The sequence below is a fragment of the Mobula hypostoma genome, chromosome 8 (genome assembly GCF_963921235.1).
Source record: "Mobula hypostoma chromosome 8, sMobHyp1.1, whole genome shotgun sequence".
In the NCBI taxonomy this organism is placed as follows: Eukaryota; Metazoa; Chordata; class Chondrichthyes; order Myliobatiformes; family Myliobatidae; genus Mobula; species Mobula hypostoma.
Genome location: NC_086104.1, coordinates 25,429,138 through 25,445,316, shown reverse-complemented (window position 1 = coordinate 25,445,316; position 16,179 = coordinate 25,429,138). Strand labels below are relative to the sequence as shown.

The following is a 16,179-nucleotide window of genomic DNA, read 5'->3' as shown; positions in this document are numbered from 1 at the left end:
TCACCACGTGGACTTCCTCAGGGTGTTTCAGTTTCTTCCAACACTCCAAAGACGTACTGGTTTGTAGGTTAATCGGTCATTGTAAATTATCCCGTGATTAGGCTAGGGTAAAATCGGGTGAGGGGTGTTACTGCTGGCGCAGCTCGTAGGGCTGAAAGGGTCTAATCCATGTTGTAGCTCAATAAATAAATAAATAATAAATGTGGACTGTCCATTTTCCTCCACAGTTGCTGCCTGAACTGTTGAGTAGCATCCGGACTTAGAGTGATAAGTGACAAACATGATTATGCCATACACATACTGGGTAGTAATTAGTGTGCTTATTACAGAGAGAAGAATGATAGTAGAATGACCAGTAACAGTAGAATATAAGCGCACAATATAAACTAAAAAATTCCTACAAGGCTACGGAGCCTCAGGTGCCGAGTGTGGAAGGTTGGCTGCGATCATATTAAAAGGAAAAATAAAACTGAGGGGCTGAATGGCCTACACATGCTCCCATTTTTCATGCTACACGTAGAAGTGCAAGAATAAATAGATTCATAGAGTAATAGATGACTACAACACAGAAACAGTACAGGGGTTCCCAACCCTTTTTATGCTCTGAACCCCTACCATAAACTGAGGGGTCTGTGGACCCCAGTTTGGGAACCCTTGCTAAAGTATGAGTCCATGCTAGTCTGGTCTTCTGCCTAATCCCATCTATCTGCATTCAACCATTGCGCTCCCTACCTCTCTCATCCACGTACCTATCCAAACTTCTCTTAAATTTTACAATGGAACTTACTGTTACCACTTCTACCTGTAGCTCATTCTACACTCAGACCAACCTGTGACTGAAAAAGCCCCCCTCTCAGATTCCCCTTAAATATTTCACCTTTCACCATAAACCCATGACCTCTCAGTCATGTGTCTCGCTAACTAGAGAAAAAGCTTGTATGAATTCACCATATCTATACTCCTGATAATTTTGTATACCTTTATATGATTTTTTTTCTTATTCTCCTGTGCTTTAGTGAATAAAGTCTTAATCTACTCAACCTTTCTCTACATAACTCAGGTCCTCAAGTGCTGGCAACACCCTCTGCACTATTTCAGGCTTATTGGTATCATTCCTGTAGGTTATCGATATCTCCAGATATGATTAACATTCTTGTCAAAGAGCTAGTTTAAGTGTTCCTTTAGGTTGTTGAAATAGATTTGAAGAGATGGAGATTTTCTGGGTGAGAGCTAGTTTCAAAATTAATTCATTGCTGACATGTACTTTGGGATATCTACTATCACTGATCCCTTGTAAACATAAAGGAATGTGAAGCATTCTTGAACATACATCTTCACATATTGATTTTTTTCTTTCAACTATGAAGAAGCACGGGAATATTTATTTTTTCTTCCAGACTATTTTGCCAACTTCCTTCCTTGTTTTCGAGAAGCCTGATCATTCACCTTCCTTGCTGACTCTATCCATTCATTACTGAATCTTGAGCAACACACACAAAATTCTGCCGGGTCTCAGCAAGTCAGGCAACGTCTATAGAAGTCAATAAACAGTCGATGCTTCAGTGCGAGATCCTTCAAGAGGACTGAAAAGGAAGAGGGAAGATTCCAGTTTAGGAAGGTGCGGGGAAGGGAAAGAGGACAAACTAGAAGGTGAATGATGAAGCCAGGTGGGTGGGGGTGGGGTGAGATAAAGTAGGAAGCTGAGAAGTGATAGGCGTAAAAGGTAAAGGGCTGGAGAAGAAGGAATCTGATAGAAGAGCAGAGTGGACCATGAGAGAAAGGGATGGAGAAGGGGCACCAGGTGGAGGTGATAACAGGTGAGGAGAAGAGGGAAATCCTACACCCACCTGCCTTCACCTATCAACTAGTTTATCCTCCTTCCCCTCCCCTACCTTCTTATTCTGCACCTTCCCTCTTGCCTTCCAATCCTGATGAAGGGTCTCGGCCCAAACTATTGACTCTGTTCATTTCCATAGATGCTGCCTGACCTGCTGTGTTCCTCCAGTATTTTGCACGTGCTACTCTGTATTTCCAGCTTCTGCAGAGTTTCTTGTGTTTACACCCCAAAGAATCTTTCTGCTATAAAATTACTGTTAACATTGTTTATATCTTTGTAGGTCCCCTTACCTGTCTTTCCACTTCTTACACACCTTTGAATTAAACTTTCTCTTAACTTGCTATTTGCAGTCAAGCAGCTGTTTCCTTACTCGAATACGACTCAGTAATGTTATGCCAATCTCACGGTGAAATATATTTCATTATTGCTACAACTTTAGGAGCCATCTATTAACTTTCTAATTTATTCCATCCTTTGCAATCCATTGCCCTGCTTCAATCAGACAATATTCCCTTCACTATATTCCACTGTTTTCTCAATACTAAGGTAATCTATGTTACGATCTATGTTAATCTGCTTCCTTGTATTGCTTACCTAAGCTGTCTTATTCAGAAAAATAAGTTCAACACTAGATTTTTCTTGTTGAATTCATTATATAACCATTTATAAAGCACTGTGGCTTCATTCAATAATTTAAATGTTTGACATGGAAAGAGTTGATAGTTAATGCTGAGGTCTGGCAAAGATTCCCATTCACCATCAAATCTTACTCATTCGACATTCACAGTATACAGATCACTTGAATTCCTGCCTGATTTAAAATCACCCTGGTTTAAAATACTACGACCATCAACATTGTTTGCGAGTGTAGGAAACACTTTACACATAATGAACTGAGTAAAGGATAATAGGTTTCTTACCTCTTAGTTCTTCACCCATCACAGCACAAGTCTCCCACACACTGAGCCGTGATCAAACGACTGCTTGCTTTTTACAGTGACTGCTGCCCCGCCTTATTACAGGGAAATGTATTAACATGTATGCCAAGGATTGGGTAAAGATGTGTCGTACCAAGTGATACTTGCTCATATGAAGCTTTGTACTACCCGTGTAATGATGCGATCTGAGGAAGCAGACTCACTTATAGATCCTCAATTAATTGTTGATCATTAATTTTAAAGCTTTTCATAAATTATCACTGACATATTTTTCTTTTGAGAAATTAGTAAGTAAGCCAATATCTCCAGTTCTGTGACATTAATTACACAACTTTGTGCTGTGTTCGGGCACAACCTTGTGGGCCTAAGGGCCTGCATTGTGCTGTAGGTTTTCGAAAAAAATTATCATGTTACCTTTAATTATAGGAAGGACCATACACGGCACAATCAACGTAATTCCCAATCTCTTAAGAATCTGGAGGCATTCGTCCCATTAGATAAATGATTATAGATCCAATAGTTCATCTTTCTCAAATCTGTTTTCACAGTGTGTAAAGAGATTGAGAATAAAAACTATTGATGACAGGTACAAAAACAGTCATTGTATTAAGTCCTTGACTTTTTTCCCCCTATAAAGTAGTTTTGCACAGAAGAAACTTAATCAGATGACGGGATACAACCTGTCAGCTCTATCAGCAAGCACGTGAGAAGTTTTCATGTTACATTTTTGTACAAGACCTATGCAGAACAATTTGTGTCTTACTGCAACTGTCACTACTTCGCTGTTTGTCACAAAATAGTCGAAATAAATTCTCATACTATTTGATATTTAAAGAATCAAGCTTGACTGAATTTATTGGAATTGGCACAAATTTCTGCCACCCTCTGCTAAAAGTAATAGCATCTAGTCAGATATGCCAACCACATCACTAAGGTCATCAAAATTAAAAGTAACTTTTCACAGCTTAAATCTGCTATGGGTGGCAGTGCTATATATCAGGACAGGAAGCACTTTGTCACTTTGGGAACAAACCTGAGGATTCACTTTGCAAATGTTACAATTTCTCATTATCCACAGAGTAGTTTGCATATGGAACCTGCTAACATGGAACACTTAAGTGAAATGTCGACAATGGAATAGAGGGAATATAGATGAATATGTGAGGCAAGAGAAACAAATTTCTACCAGAGGAAATAAGGTGGAAGAATTATAAAGGACATATGACACAGAAGCAGAGCGTTCAGTTCATTTAGCCCATTCATGTTTTCACACTCCATAGGTCTCTTTCTGCACCTCCATATCAAGGTTTACCATTATACACTTTATTTGCATATCCTATATCAAGTCAAGTCAAGTCACTTTTTATCGTCATTTCGACCGTAACTGCTGGAACAGTACAGAGTAAAAACAAGACATTTTTCAGGACCATGTTGCTACATGAACAACACAAAAACTATACTGAACTATGTAAAAAAACAACACAAAACTACACTAGACTACAGACCTACCCAGGACTGCATAAAGTGCACAAAACAGTGCAGGCATTACAATAAATAATAAACGAGACAATAGGCACAGTAGAGGGCAGTAGAATGGTGTCAGTCCAGGCTCTGGGTAGTGAAGAGTCTGATGGTTTGGGGGAAGAAACTGTTACATAGTCTGGTCGTGAGAGCCTGAATACTTCGGTGCCTTTTGCCAGATGGCAGGAGGGAGAAGAGTTTGTATGAGGGGTGCGTGGGGTCCTTCATAATGCTGTTTGCTTTACGGATGCAGCGTGTGGTGTAAATGTTTCTAATAGTGGGAAGAGAGACCCTGATGATTTTCTCAGTTGACCTCACTATCCACATAATATGTCTTTATTACTTGGACTTTAGAAGAATGAAGGGTGATTTCATTCAAACACGTAAGATCCTAAGGGGACTTTTCAGGGTAGATGTTTGGGTGTTTTCACTACCAGGGGAGTTTCAAACAATCGGATAGAGCTAAGGGCAACATAGCTAAGGAGCAGGTAATTTAAAATCGAAAAATGTAGAAATTTCTTTTCACAGAGGATGGTGAATACCTGCAACTTTCTACCCTGATGGGTGGTGGGAGCTAGATCATAAGAAGTATGTAAAAGTGGAGATGGACAAATATTTAACAGATCAAGGATTAGAGAAATGGCCCAGCAGAGGAATTAATTCCATAAGACCATAAGAAATAGGAGCAGAAGTAGGCCATTTGACCCATTGAGTCTGCTCCACCATTCAACCATGGGCTGATCCAATTCTTCCAATCATCCCCACTCCCGTGCCTTCTCCCCATACCCTTTGATGCCCTAGCCAGTCAAGAACCTATCTAGCTCTGCTTTAAATGCACCCAAAGGCTTGACCTTCACAGCTGCACGTGGCAACAAATTCCACAGATTTACTGCCCTCCAACTAAAGTAATTTCACCTCCACTCTGTTCTAAATGGACCTCCTTCAATCCTGAAGTCATGGCCTTTTGTCCTAGACACCCCTACCATGGGAAATAACTTTTCCATATCTAATCTGTTCAGGCCTCTTAACATTCAGAATGTTTCTATGAGATCCCCCCTCAATCTCCTGAACTCCAGAGAATACAGCCCAAGAGCTGCCAGAGAATCCTCATACAGAAACCCTTTCATTCCTGGAATCATTCTCGTGAATCTTCACTGAACCCTCTCCAATATCAGTATATCCTTTTTAAAATAATGAGGCAAAAACTGCACACAATACTCCAAGTATGGTCTCATGAGTGCCTTATAGAGCCTCAACATCACATCCCTGCTCTTATATTCTATACCTCTAGAAATGAATGCCAACATTGCATTTGCCTTATTCACAACCAACAATCGATTCCAACATTCCAACAACTTCCCAACCACTGATGTCAGGTTAACAGGTCTATAGTTTCCTTTCTCCGCCTCCCACCCTTCTTAAATAGCGGAGTAACATTTGCAATTTTCTACTCATCCGGTACAATGCCAGAATCTAATGGTTCTTGAAAGATTATTGTTAATGCCTCTGCAATCTTTCCAGCTACTTCCTTCAGAATTCAAGGGTGCATTCCATTAGGTCCAGGAGATTTATCTGCCCTCAGACCATTAAGCTTTAGTCGTAATTTTCACTTCACATACTTCATTTGCCTGACACTCTTAAATGTCTGGTATACTGCAGATGTCTTCCACTGTGAAGACCGATGCAAAATACGCATTCAGTTCCTCTGCCATCTCTGCATCTCTCATTACAATATCTCTAGCATCATTTTCTATTAGTCCTATGCCTACCCTCAACTCTCTTTTACCCTTTATATACTTAAAAAAGCTTTTAGTATCTTTTTTGCTATCAGTCGCCAGCTACCTTTCATAATTCATCTTTTCCTTTCTAATGATCTTAGTTTCCTTCTGCAAGTTTTAAGAAGCTTCCCAGTTGAGGAGTTGAGGCCAGCATATCATCTGGCCATGAACATATTATATGGTGGGGGCAGGTTTGAAGACATAACCATATATAACCATCTCGGCCCTTCTAGCCCGTGCCGAACTCTTACCCTATCCTATTCCCACCGACCTGCACTCAGCCCATAACCCTCCATTCCTTTCCTGTTCATATATCTATCCAATTTAACTTTAAACGACAACATCGAACCTGCCTTAACCACTTCTGCTGGAAGCTCATTCCACGCAGCTGCCACTCTCTGAGTAAAGAAGTTCCCCCTCATGTTACTCCTAAACTTTTGTCCTCTAACTCTCAACCCATGCCCTCTTGTTTGAATCTTCCCCACTGTCAATGGAAAAAGTCTATCCACGTCAACTCTATCAATCCCCCTCATAATTTTAAACACCTCTATCAAGTCTCCCCTCAACCTTCTACGCTCCAAAGAATAAAGATCTAACTTGTTCAACCTTTCTCTGTAACTTAGGAGATGAAACCCAGGCAATATTTTAGTAAATCTCCTCTGTACTCTCTCAATTTTATTGACATCCTTCCTATAATTCGGTGACCAGAACTGTACACAATACTCCAGATTTGGCCTTACCAATGCCTTATACAAATTCAACATTACATCCCAACTCCTATACTCAATGCTGTGATTAATAAAGGCCAGCGAACCAAAAGCTTTCATCACCATCCTATCCACATGAGATTCCACCTTCAGGGAACTATGCACCATTATCCCTAGATCCCTCTGTTCTACTGCATTCTTCAATGCCCTACCATTTACCATGTATGTCCTATTTTGATTAGTTATACCAAAATGCAGCACCTCACATTTATCAGCATTAAGCTCCATCTGCCATCTTTCAGCCCACTCTTCTAACTGGTCTAAATCTCTCTGCAAGTTTTGAAAATCTACCTCATCGTCCACAACACCACCTATCTTAGTATCATCTGCATACTTACTCATCCAATTTACCACCCCATCATCCAGATCATTAATATATATGACAAACAACATTGGACCCAGCACAGATCCTTGAGGCACACCGCTACACACCGTCCTCCAATCTGACACACAGTTATCCACCAGTACTCTCTGGCGTCTCCCATCTAGCCACTGCTGAATCCATTTTACTACTTCGATATTAATGCCTAATGATTGAACCTTCCTAACTAACCTTCCGTGTGGAACCTTGTCAAAGGTCTAATTGAAGTCCATATAGACAACATCCACCGCTTTACCCTCGTCAACTTTCCTAGTAACCTCATCAAAAAATTCAATAAGATTTGTCAAACATGACCTTCCACGCACAAATCCATGTTGACTGTTCCTAATCAGACCCTGTCTATCCAGATAATTATATATACCATCTCTAAGAATACTTCCCATCAATTTACCCACCACTGATGTCAAACTCACAGGCCGATAATTGCCAGGTTTACTTTTAGAACCCTTTTTAAACAATGGAACCACATGAGCAATACGCCAATCCTCCAGCACCATCCCCGTTTGTAATGACATTTGAAATATTTCTGACAGAGCCTCTGCTATTTCCACACTAACTTCCCTCACGGTCCTAGGGAATATCTTGTCTGGACCCGGAGACTTATACACTTCGATTTTGCTTAAAAGCGCCAGTACTTCCTCTTCTTTAATCGTCATACTTTCCATAACTACCCTTCTTGTTTCCTTTACCTTACACAATTCAATATCCTTCTCCTTAGTGAATACCGAAGAAAAGAAATTGTTCAAAATCTCCCCCATCTCTTTTGGCTCCGCACATAGCCGTCCACTCTGATTCCCTAAGGGACCAATGTTATCCCTCACTATCCTTTTGCTACTTACATAACTGTAGAAACCCTTTGGATTTATTTTCACCTTACTTGCTAAAGCTGCCTCGTATCTTCTTTTAGCTTTTCTAATTTCTTTCTTAAGATTCTTTTTACATTCTTTATATTCCTCGAGCACCTCTAACTCCAAGCTGCCTATATTTATTGTAAATCCCTCTCTTTTTCCGAACCAGGTTTCCTATATCCCTCGAAAACCATGGCTCTCTCAAACTTTTAACCTTTCCTTTCAACCTAACAGGAACATAAAGGTCCTGTACCCTCAAAGTTTCATCTTTAAATGACCTCCATTTCTCTATTACATCCTTCCCATAAAACAAATTGTCCCAATCCACTCCTTCTAAGTCCTTTCGCATCTTATCAAAGTTAGCCTTTCTCCAATCAAAAATCTCAACCCTAGGTCCAGTCCTATCCTTCTCCATAATTATATTGAAACTAATGGTATTCTGATCACTGGACCCAATGTGCTCCCCAACACATACTCCGTCAACTGCCCTATCTCATTCCCTAACAGGAGATCCAACTCTAGTTGGTACCTCTATGTATTGCTGCAAAAAACTATCTTGCACACATTTGACAAACTCCAAACCATCCAGCCCTTTTACAGAATGGGCTTCCCAGTCTATGTGTGGAAAATTAAAATCTCCCACAATCACAACCTTGTGCTTACTAGAAATATCTGCTAGCTCCTTACAAATTTGCTCCTCCAGTTCTCGGTCCCCATTAGGTGGTCTATAATACACCCCTATAAGCATTACTACACCTTTCCTATTCCTCAATTCCACCCAAATAGCCTCCCTGGATGTGTCTACTAATCTATCCTGCCAGAAGACCGCTGTTATATTTTCTCTGACAAGCAATGCAACATCTTCCCCTCTTGCCCCTCCTATTCTATCACACCTGAAGCAACAAAATCCTGGAATACTTAGTTGCCAATCACACCCCTCCTGCAACCACGTTTAACTAATAGCTACAACATCATATTTCCAGGGGTCAACCCATGCTCTAAGCTCATCCACCTTTCTTACAATGTTCCTAGCATTAAAATAGATGCATTTAAGAAACTCTCCACCTCTTACTCTCTTTTTATCCTTAATGGAGCAAACAACTTTGTTATCTTTTTCTTCCTTGTCCCCTACATCTTTGGTGTGAGTGCTTCTGATCTCTGTCCCCTGCCTATCCTCCCTCACACACTGTCTACTAACTTTCTCTATTTGAGAACTAACCTCCTCTCTCTTCATCTCTTCAATTTGATTCCCACCCCCCATCTTGGCTGTCCTTTTTGCCTCTCACTCTCTCTTTTCCCTTTTTGCTCCTCCCATTCTCTCCTTCTTATTTTTGCCTCTCCCTCTTCCTCTACTCCACCTGGACATACCTTTCAGATACTAATTTATCCCCTTCATTCTTCCTACCAAAAAATCACATCTCTATTTACTTGTGTTGAACTTCATTTGCCAATTTATTGCCAATTCTAATCATTTATTAATACACTCCTGTACTTTGCTGTACTCTTCACCCCCAACTCCCCCTCAACAAATTTAGAAAACTGACCTCAGCATTCCTGTTTCTCAGTATGTGAGAAAGGCTAAAGGGAAAGTACGAAGATGTGAATGGGACCTGAACCGTGGCTGAGGACACTTCAAATATCTCTGCAGGGCCCCTGCAGTTTCTGTATTAATTCCCACAAGGTCCAAGGGAACACCTTGTCGGGCTCTGGGGATTTATCCACCTTAATATACCTTAAGACAGCAAGCACTTTCTCTTCTGCATTTTGAGTACAGTCCCTGACCTCACTACTCTTTTCCCTCAGTTCCGTAGACTCTGTGTCTGTCTCCTGAGTAAATACAGATGAAAAAAAATTAAGATCTCTTTCAGCTCCATGCATAGATACCCACACTAATTGTCACAAGGATCGATTTTGTCCCACGCTATCCTTGTGCTCTTAATATAGCTATAGAAGCCCTTAGAATTCTCTTTCACCAGGTCTGCCAAAGCAACCTCATATGTCTTTCAGCCCTCCTGCTTACACTCTTAAGTGTTCTTTTACTTTCATTATACCTCATTTGATCCTATCTGTCTATACCTGACATGTGTCTCCTTCTTTTATTTTAGTATGTCCCACTATCACTCGATAACCAAGGTCTGTTAGTCTTGCCTTTTATTCTAATGGAAACTTACAGATTCTCTACTCTCAGCATTTCACTTTTGAAGGTTTCCCACTTAATAAGCATCTTTTTGCCAGAAAACAACCTATCCCAAACCATGCCTGCCAGAACCTTTCTGATACCATCAAAATTGAATTCCATGCTATCTTGAAATAAAATTCCACATGACAGACTATCACGATAGGCTGATGGCATATCATAAGGAAAATAACACAGACATGAATTCACCATAAGTAGCAATGCCTTCACCAAGCAAAAGTCTGCATCAAAGGAGAAATTTAGACTTGAAGGTCAAAGAAAGACACATTGGAGGAAAAAGAGTAAAAAGGGAAAAGTGGCAAGCCAGCAGCTTCCCTCCTGCTTGGAACCAGCAATATGAGCCAAGATGTCTATGGTCTGATGACCCATGCCAGAGATCTCCTTTCAGGTGACTGACAATGCCAATGCACACTCAAATGGATGCACTCAGACTTACCAGAGAGACAAAGCTGTGTCAGCACTGTGCAAGGTGATATCGCACATAGCAAGAGGAGCCTTCCAAAGGAAGAGGACCTTGGTGTAAAGATGGGAGAGTGGCAAGGATGTCCAAGTTGGATCACAAATCATTTATAGCTCTGCAGCTATTAAGGAGCTCTTCCTGGACTTGCTATTTATAATGTTATACAGCTTGTCTTAGCATACTCTGATTCTAATGTATCACTGAAGCTGTAATTATGTAATGGGATACTATCCAAACAATTAACTGTCTGAGATTGCTTCCTCCGCTAGTTTAATGGTGTTGTTAATTCATTTATTTTAATCAGCAATGCGATGAATTTGAGATAAATGCACTGCCTGTTAGTACATTACTATTCTGAAACTCAATTGTATGGCTTGTGTGGTTAAAATCAGGAACACTAATGCAAATCCACGGGCCAGTGATTGTCTTAATGCTGATTCCTGGTCCATGATCACAAATTCTTTAGAGTTTAGAGTGCAAAACCCTGCTTACAAGTGTAAACTTGGGATTTGTCCTACAGCTTCTGAGATTGCAATGATGCAAGGGGGGTGGGGGGCAGCTCTGAGGAATTTTGTGGACCCTGGAACCAAAATCAGGAATTACATACAAATTCATCCCAGGTTAGTGACACAAAAGAGCTCTAAAGTAATGACGACATTTTCAAATCATCTTCCAAACTGAGCTCCATGCATGCAACATGCTTCATGATTGCGACTATGCAGCACATTTAGCACAATGGGATAGGATGCATATTTTAAAAGAATTGTTCACTCCAGCCTGTAAGAGTGAACAGTGAGGAGAGGAAATGAGGAAAGAGGATACAAATACCGAAACCCAGACACATTTTGGTGAAACAAGTCACTGAAGTTGTTGGAATCGGGAGCAAAGTGCAAAGTATTGTAAGAACTCGAAGGGTCAGGCAACATCTGTGGTGTAAAAGGATGGCCAACGTTTTGGGTCGAGATCCTGCATTAGGACTCATTGCACCATGCTGAGCAGAGAGTCAGATAAATCATCTCTGAAAACCTCATGCAAGAACAGCTTTCCTCTTCCTCCCTCTTTTGGTAGCTTTCACTACACTGTATGCTTTTGGTCACGTTGCACTCCTGAAGAACGCATTGAGAAATCTGGATGTGCAGAGGACATTTCTTCTAGTGGGAGAAACGAGAACTCGGAGGTCACTGATATGAAAGAGTCATCCAGGACATGCTCTCTTCTCATTACTAACAACAGGGAGGAGGCACAGGGTCCTGAAGACGCACACTCCACCATCAGATTTCTGAATGAACACTTCACAATTTTGCTCAATTTTTCACTATTTATTCTTTGAAAATACTTCTTATTGCAACTCGTAATTTCTTTATGCATATCTATCTCAGAGAGTGTCATGGGTCTTTGGAACCCTCTTTCTCAAAGAACAGTGCAAGCAGACTCTCGGAATATTTTTAGGACAGAGGCAGGTGAGCACTGGAAGAGCAAAGGGGTGAAAGGTCTTCAGACGGCATCACTTGAGGATTGAACTTTGGTTTACCAGCTGCTAAGGCAGGATGATAATCTGCTAGAGGACCAACTGCACAATGTGATCAGCACAACTGCATACAATCAACCTTTGAAAGGGACAGACGAATCAACAGTAAGAATGGTTCGCTTGACCCCTCCCACCCTCTCTGTCATATCATAAAACCATGACAGATTTGACTGTAACTTCAAATGTGCATTTCTGTCACAGGTACTTCTGTTTGCACTGCTCCATGGGAAACAGAGTTCCAAAGATCAATAATTCTCTGACCGGTGGAATTATGATTTGTCTCGGACCTAAATGGGAGATCTTTTTTTAATTCTCACATTCTGCATATCCACCCTGTCAAGAACCCTCAGGATCTTATACACTTTAATCAAGTCTCCCCTCACTACTCTGAACTCCAGCTGACACAAACCTAACCTTTCCGACCTTTCCTCATAAGACAGCTTAACCAACCCAGGCTACTTCTGGAACCATGAACAAATTAAAGTGGATGAGTTGGCATGTTTCTCGAGTCTAGGGACCAATCACTAAGCAAGTACTTTGGATTAGGAAGATGAGCATTGACCATGTTTTGAGCTTCTAATATCAGCTTAGTTTTTATTATTTATTAGTGACCTTTATAAATCAAAGTATTGAATAAAGGAGATGGGATGTTATGTTGAAGTTCTATGAGACATCGGTGAGGCCTAATTTGGAGTATTGTGTGCAATTTTGGTCACCTACCTACAGGAAAAATGGAAACAAGGTTGAAAGAGTACAGAGAACATTTACAAGTATGTTGCCTCATCTGGAAGTTCTGAGCTATCGGGAAAGACTAAATAGGTTAGAACTTTATTTCTTAGAATGTAGAAGGTCGAGAGGAGATTTAACAGAAGTATACAAAATTATGAGGGGTATTTTTAGGTAAATGCAAGCAGCTTTTTTCCCACTGAGCTTGGCTGGGACTGCAACCAGAGGTCATGGGTTAAGGGTGAAAAGTGAAACATGTAAGGAGAAAATGAGGGGAAACTTCTTCACTCAGAGGGTTGAGAGAGTGTGGAATGAGCTGTCAGAACAAGTGTTGCATGTGAGCTCAATTTCAATGTTTAAGAGAAGTTTGCATAGGTACACGGATCGTAGGGGTATGGTCCCAGTGCAGGTCGATGGGAGTAGGCCTTTTAAATGGTTTCAACATGGACTAGATGGGCTGAAAGGCCTGTTTCTGTGCTGTACTTTTCTGTGACTCTATGACTCTATTTTTTGAGATACAGTGTGGAATAGGCCCTTCTGGCCCTTCAAGCTGCACCATCCAGTAACCCCTGATTTCACGGGGCAATTTACAATGACCAATTAACCTACCAACCGGTACATCTTTGGACTGTGGGAGGAAACCAGGCACCCAGAGAAAATCCACATGGTTACAGGGAGAATGTATAAACTCCTTACAGGCAGTGGCGGGAGAGGAACCCTGGTCGCTGGTTTGGTAAAGCACTGTGCTAACTGCTACACCACCATGTCCTCGCTGAAAAGCAAGTCATAATTAAATCATAGGCATAAAAGGAATTCCCATCTCTCCTGCTGTCTTTCACAGAATTGGTAGCCAATCTACCATCTCACACCTCAAGAATCACTGCAAAAACCGGGAATAGTGGTGAAGGTCAGTATCCAGCAATGAGCTATCAGATGGTAGACACAGTAAAGGCAACTGAGGTTCAATTCCTGCCATTGTCTGGAAGGAATTTGTGTGTTCTCCCCATGACCTTGTAGGTTTCCTCCAGGTGCTTTGGTTTCCTTCCACAGTCCAAAGATGTACTGATTGGTAAGTTAATTGGTCATTGCAAGTGATCCCATGATTAGGGTCGGATTAAATTGGGGATTGTTGGGCAGAACGGCTTGAAGGGTCGGAAGGACTTATTCCTCACTGTATCTCAATAAATTAATGATAAATAAAATAATATAGAAGCAACTGAAAGAAATAGTGGAGAATAATAGTAGCCAACTGGATAGTTATATTTCCTGACTATGCTTCATTCATACAAATACAGATTTGGCAGAGCTTGCCTTTGTTTTCTTTCTTCAAAGAAAATATTTATCATGGCAGTGAAATGTCATCCGCTTCAACTCATGGAAAGAAGCGCATGACTGGTGTCCTGGAAGTTCATTACTGTAAAGATATGGCAATTTTCTGAACCTCCCTCAGCTTCTGCCCCTTAATTTTCATGTGATAGAAATTCTTTTGAAGTCTGATGCCAATGAAGTTGATTAATATTATGTTAAGGAAGGGAAAATCTTGCTCAGCAGGCACTTGGAGAGAGGGAATAAAATACCTCACAGTGAAGAGTGGAGAGTTGTTTTATCAATGGGGATCAATGCACTCTGTGAACCAATAAACCAATACATTCTACACCTGAACTATTCACATTTTATCTGGCATGATGTTTCAATATTTTTCACGTTTTAAAAGAAATAGAACTTTGGCATGACAGTAGTTAAAGAATTGACTGATTCAAAGCTGTTCCAGCAATTTACTCACAGGCCTGTGTTTATCATTGCGTAGATGAACTACTTTAAGCATTAAAATTTTACTTTCCATTTTTATGCTAAACTAGGATTTACTTTAATATTATTAAAAAGTCTAACCTAAAATATCTTTTGTCGAAGAACGTTTTACAGTTTGCTTCAGAGCTTCAGGGCTTACAGTTGTCTGTTTTCATGGATAAAGGAAGTATTCAACTAAATTTTATTTTAGTATAAACTGAGTTTCCTAAAATTCATCAGCAGTTTCAGTACTAACTTGAGGGGGAGCCATTTTGTCCATTGAAACACATAGTTAGTATTATTACAACGCATCAGGACTGGTATCCACTTGTATTTGGAAAGGCTCTAGTGTCTTTGAATTCTACTAGTTTTCAAATATAGATTATCCCAAATGTTTGAACAAATAAATATGACCTACAAAATATCTGACTAATTATAACACAGTTAAGGTCCCTGATAGTTTGAGTTATAATCACAGGGTCATATAAAAGTATAGACACAATCAAGCCCTTCTAGACGATGCGGAACCATTTATCTCAGACTTCACATTGCTGCACATGGGTTACTGAGATGCCAAACTTATCAAATTTTTCCAAAGTCTTTCCTACCACTGACTTTAGACTTACTGACTTTAGGAGTACAAGCTGGGAGGTGATAGGTGAAACTAGGTGTGGGGAGGGGGGAAGATGAAGTGACAAGCTGGAAGGTGACAGGTGGAAAAGATAAATGGAGTAAAAGAAATAATCTGACAGGAGAGGAGAGTGGACCATGGGAGAAAGGGAAGGGGGATGCAGAGGGTTGTGAGTGGCAGATGAGAAGAATAGCTTGTATTTATATAACAACATTAATGTGAATGCATCTCTTCACAGGTGCGTTACCGAAAAAAATGCAACATTGAGCAATATGTGACGTTTCAGTTCAGAAAACTACTTAGAGGAGGAAAGAAATACATGGAGTGATTTTCAGAATTGAAAGATATGTGTGTAAATTTTAAGAGCAAAACATCACTTAAAACGAGCGTTAATGTAGGCCACTGCAACATGTCAGCATCAGAATCAGGTTTATTACCACTGACATATGTCGTGAAATTTATTGTTTTGCAACAGCAGTACAGCACATTTCAATATGTTCGGGAATCGCTATCAATTGGGATTTGCCAAATTTCACAGTAATGATATCCTGCTAGCAATGGTCACATCGGTTGCTCATTTCCTTTCATTTCAAAAGCAGAATTTCCTGGTGGCCAACCATTTTAATTCCAATCCCCATTCCCATTCCAACCTGTCTGTCCATGGCCTCCTCTACTGCCATGATGGGACCATATTGGGAGGGGGGGGGGAACACCTCATATTACATCTAGGTAGCTTCCAACCTGATGGCATGAAAATCAACTCCACCAACTTTCAGTC

General features: G+C 40.5%; 1 protein-coding gene across 5 annotated transcripts in view; it reads right to left on the bottom strand.

Annotated features, from left to right (window-relative positions):
* LOC134350076 (muscarinic acetylcholine receptor M3-like) overlaps window positions 1-16,179 on the bottom strand; it is a 401,102-nt gene that overhangs the window by 106,431 nt on the left and 278,492 nt on the right. Inside the window, exon 1 of one of the 5 annotated variants that reach the window (XM_063055005.1) lies at window positions 2,758-2,791. The exons of the other annotated variants lie outside the window; for them this stretch is intronic. The gene's annotated coding sequence lies outside the window, so the exon portion shown is untranslated. Of the gene's footprint in view, window positions 1-2,757; window positions 2,792-16,179 lie in introns of those variants that run through there. 5 annotated transcript variants of the gene reach the window in all.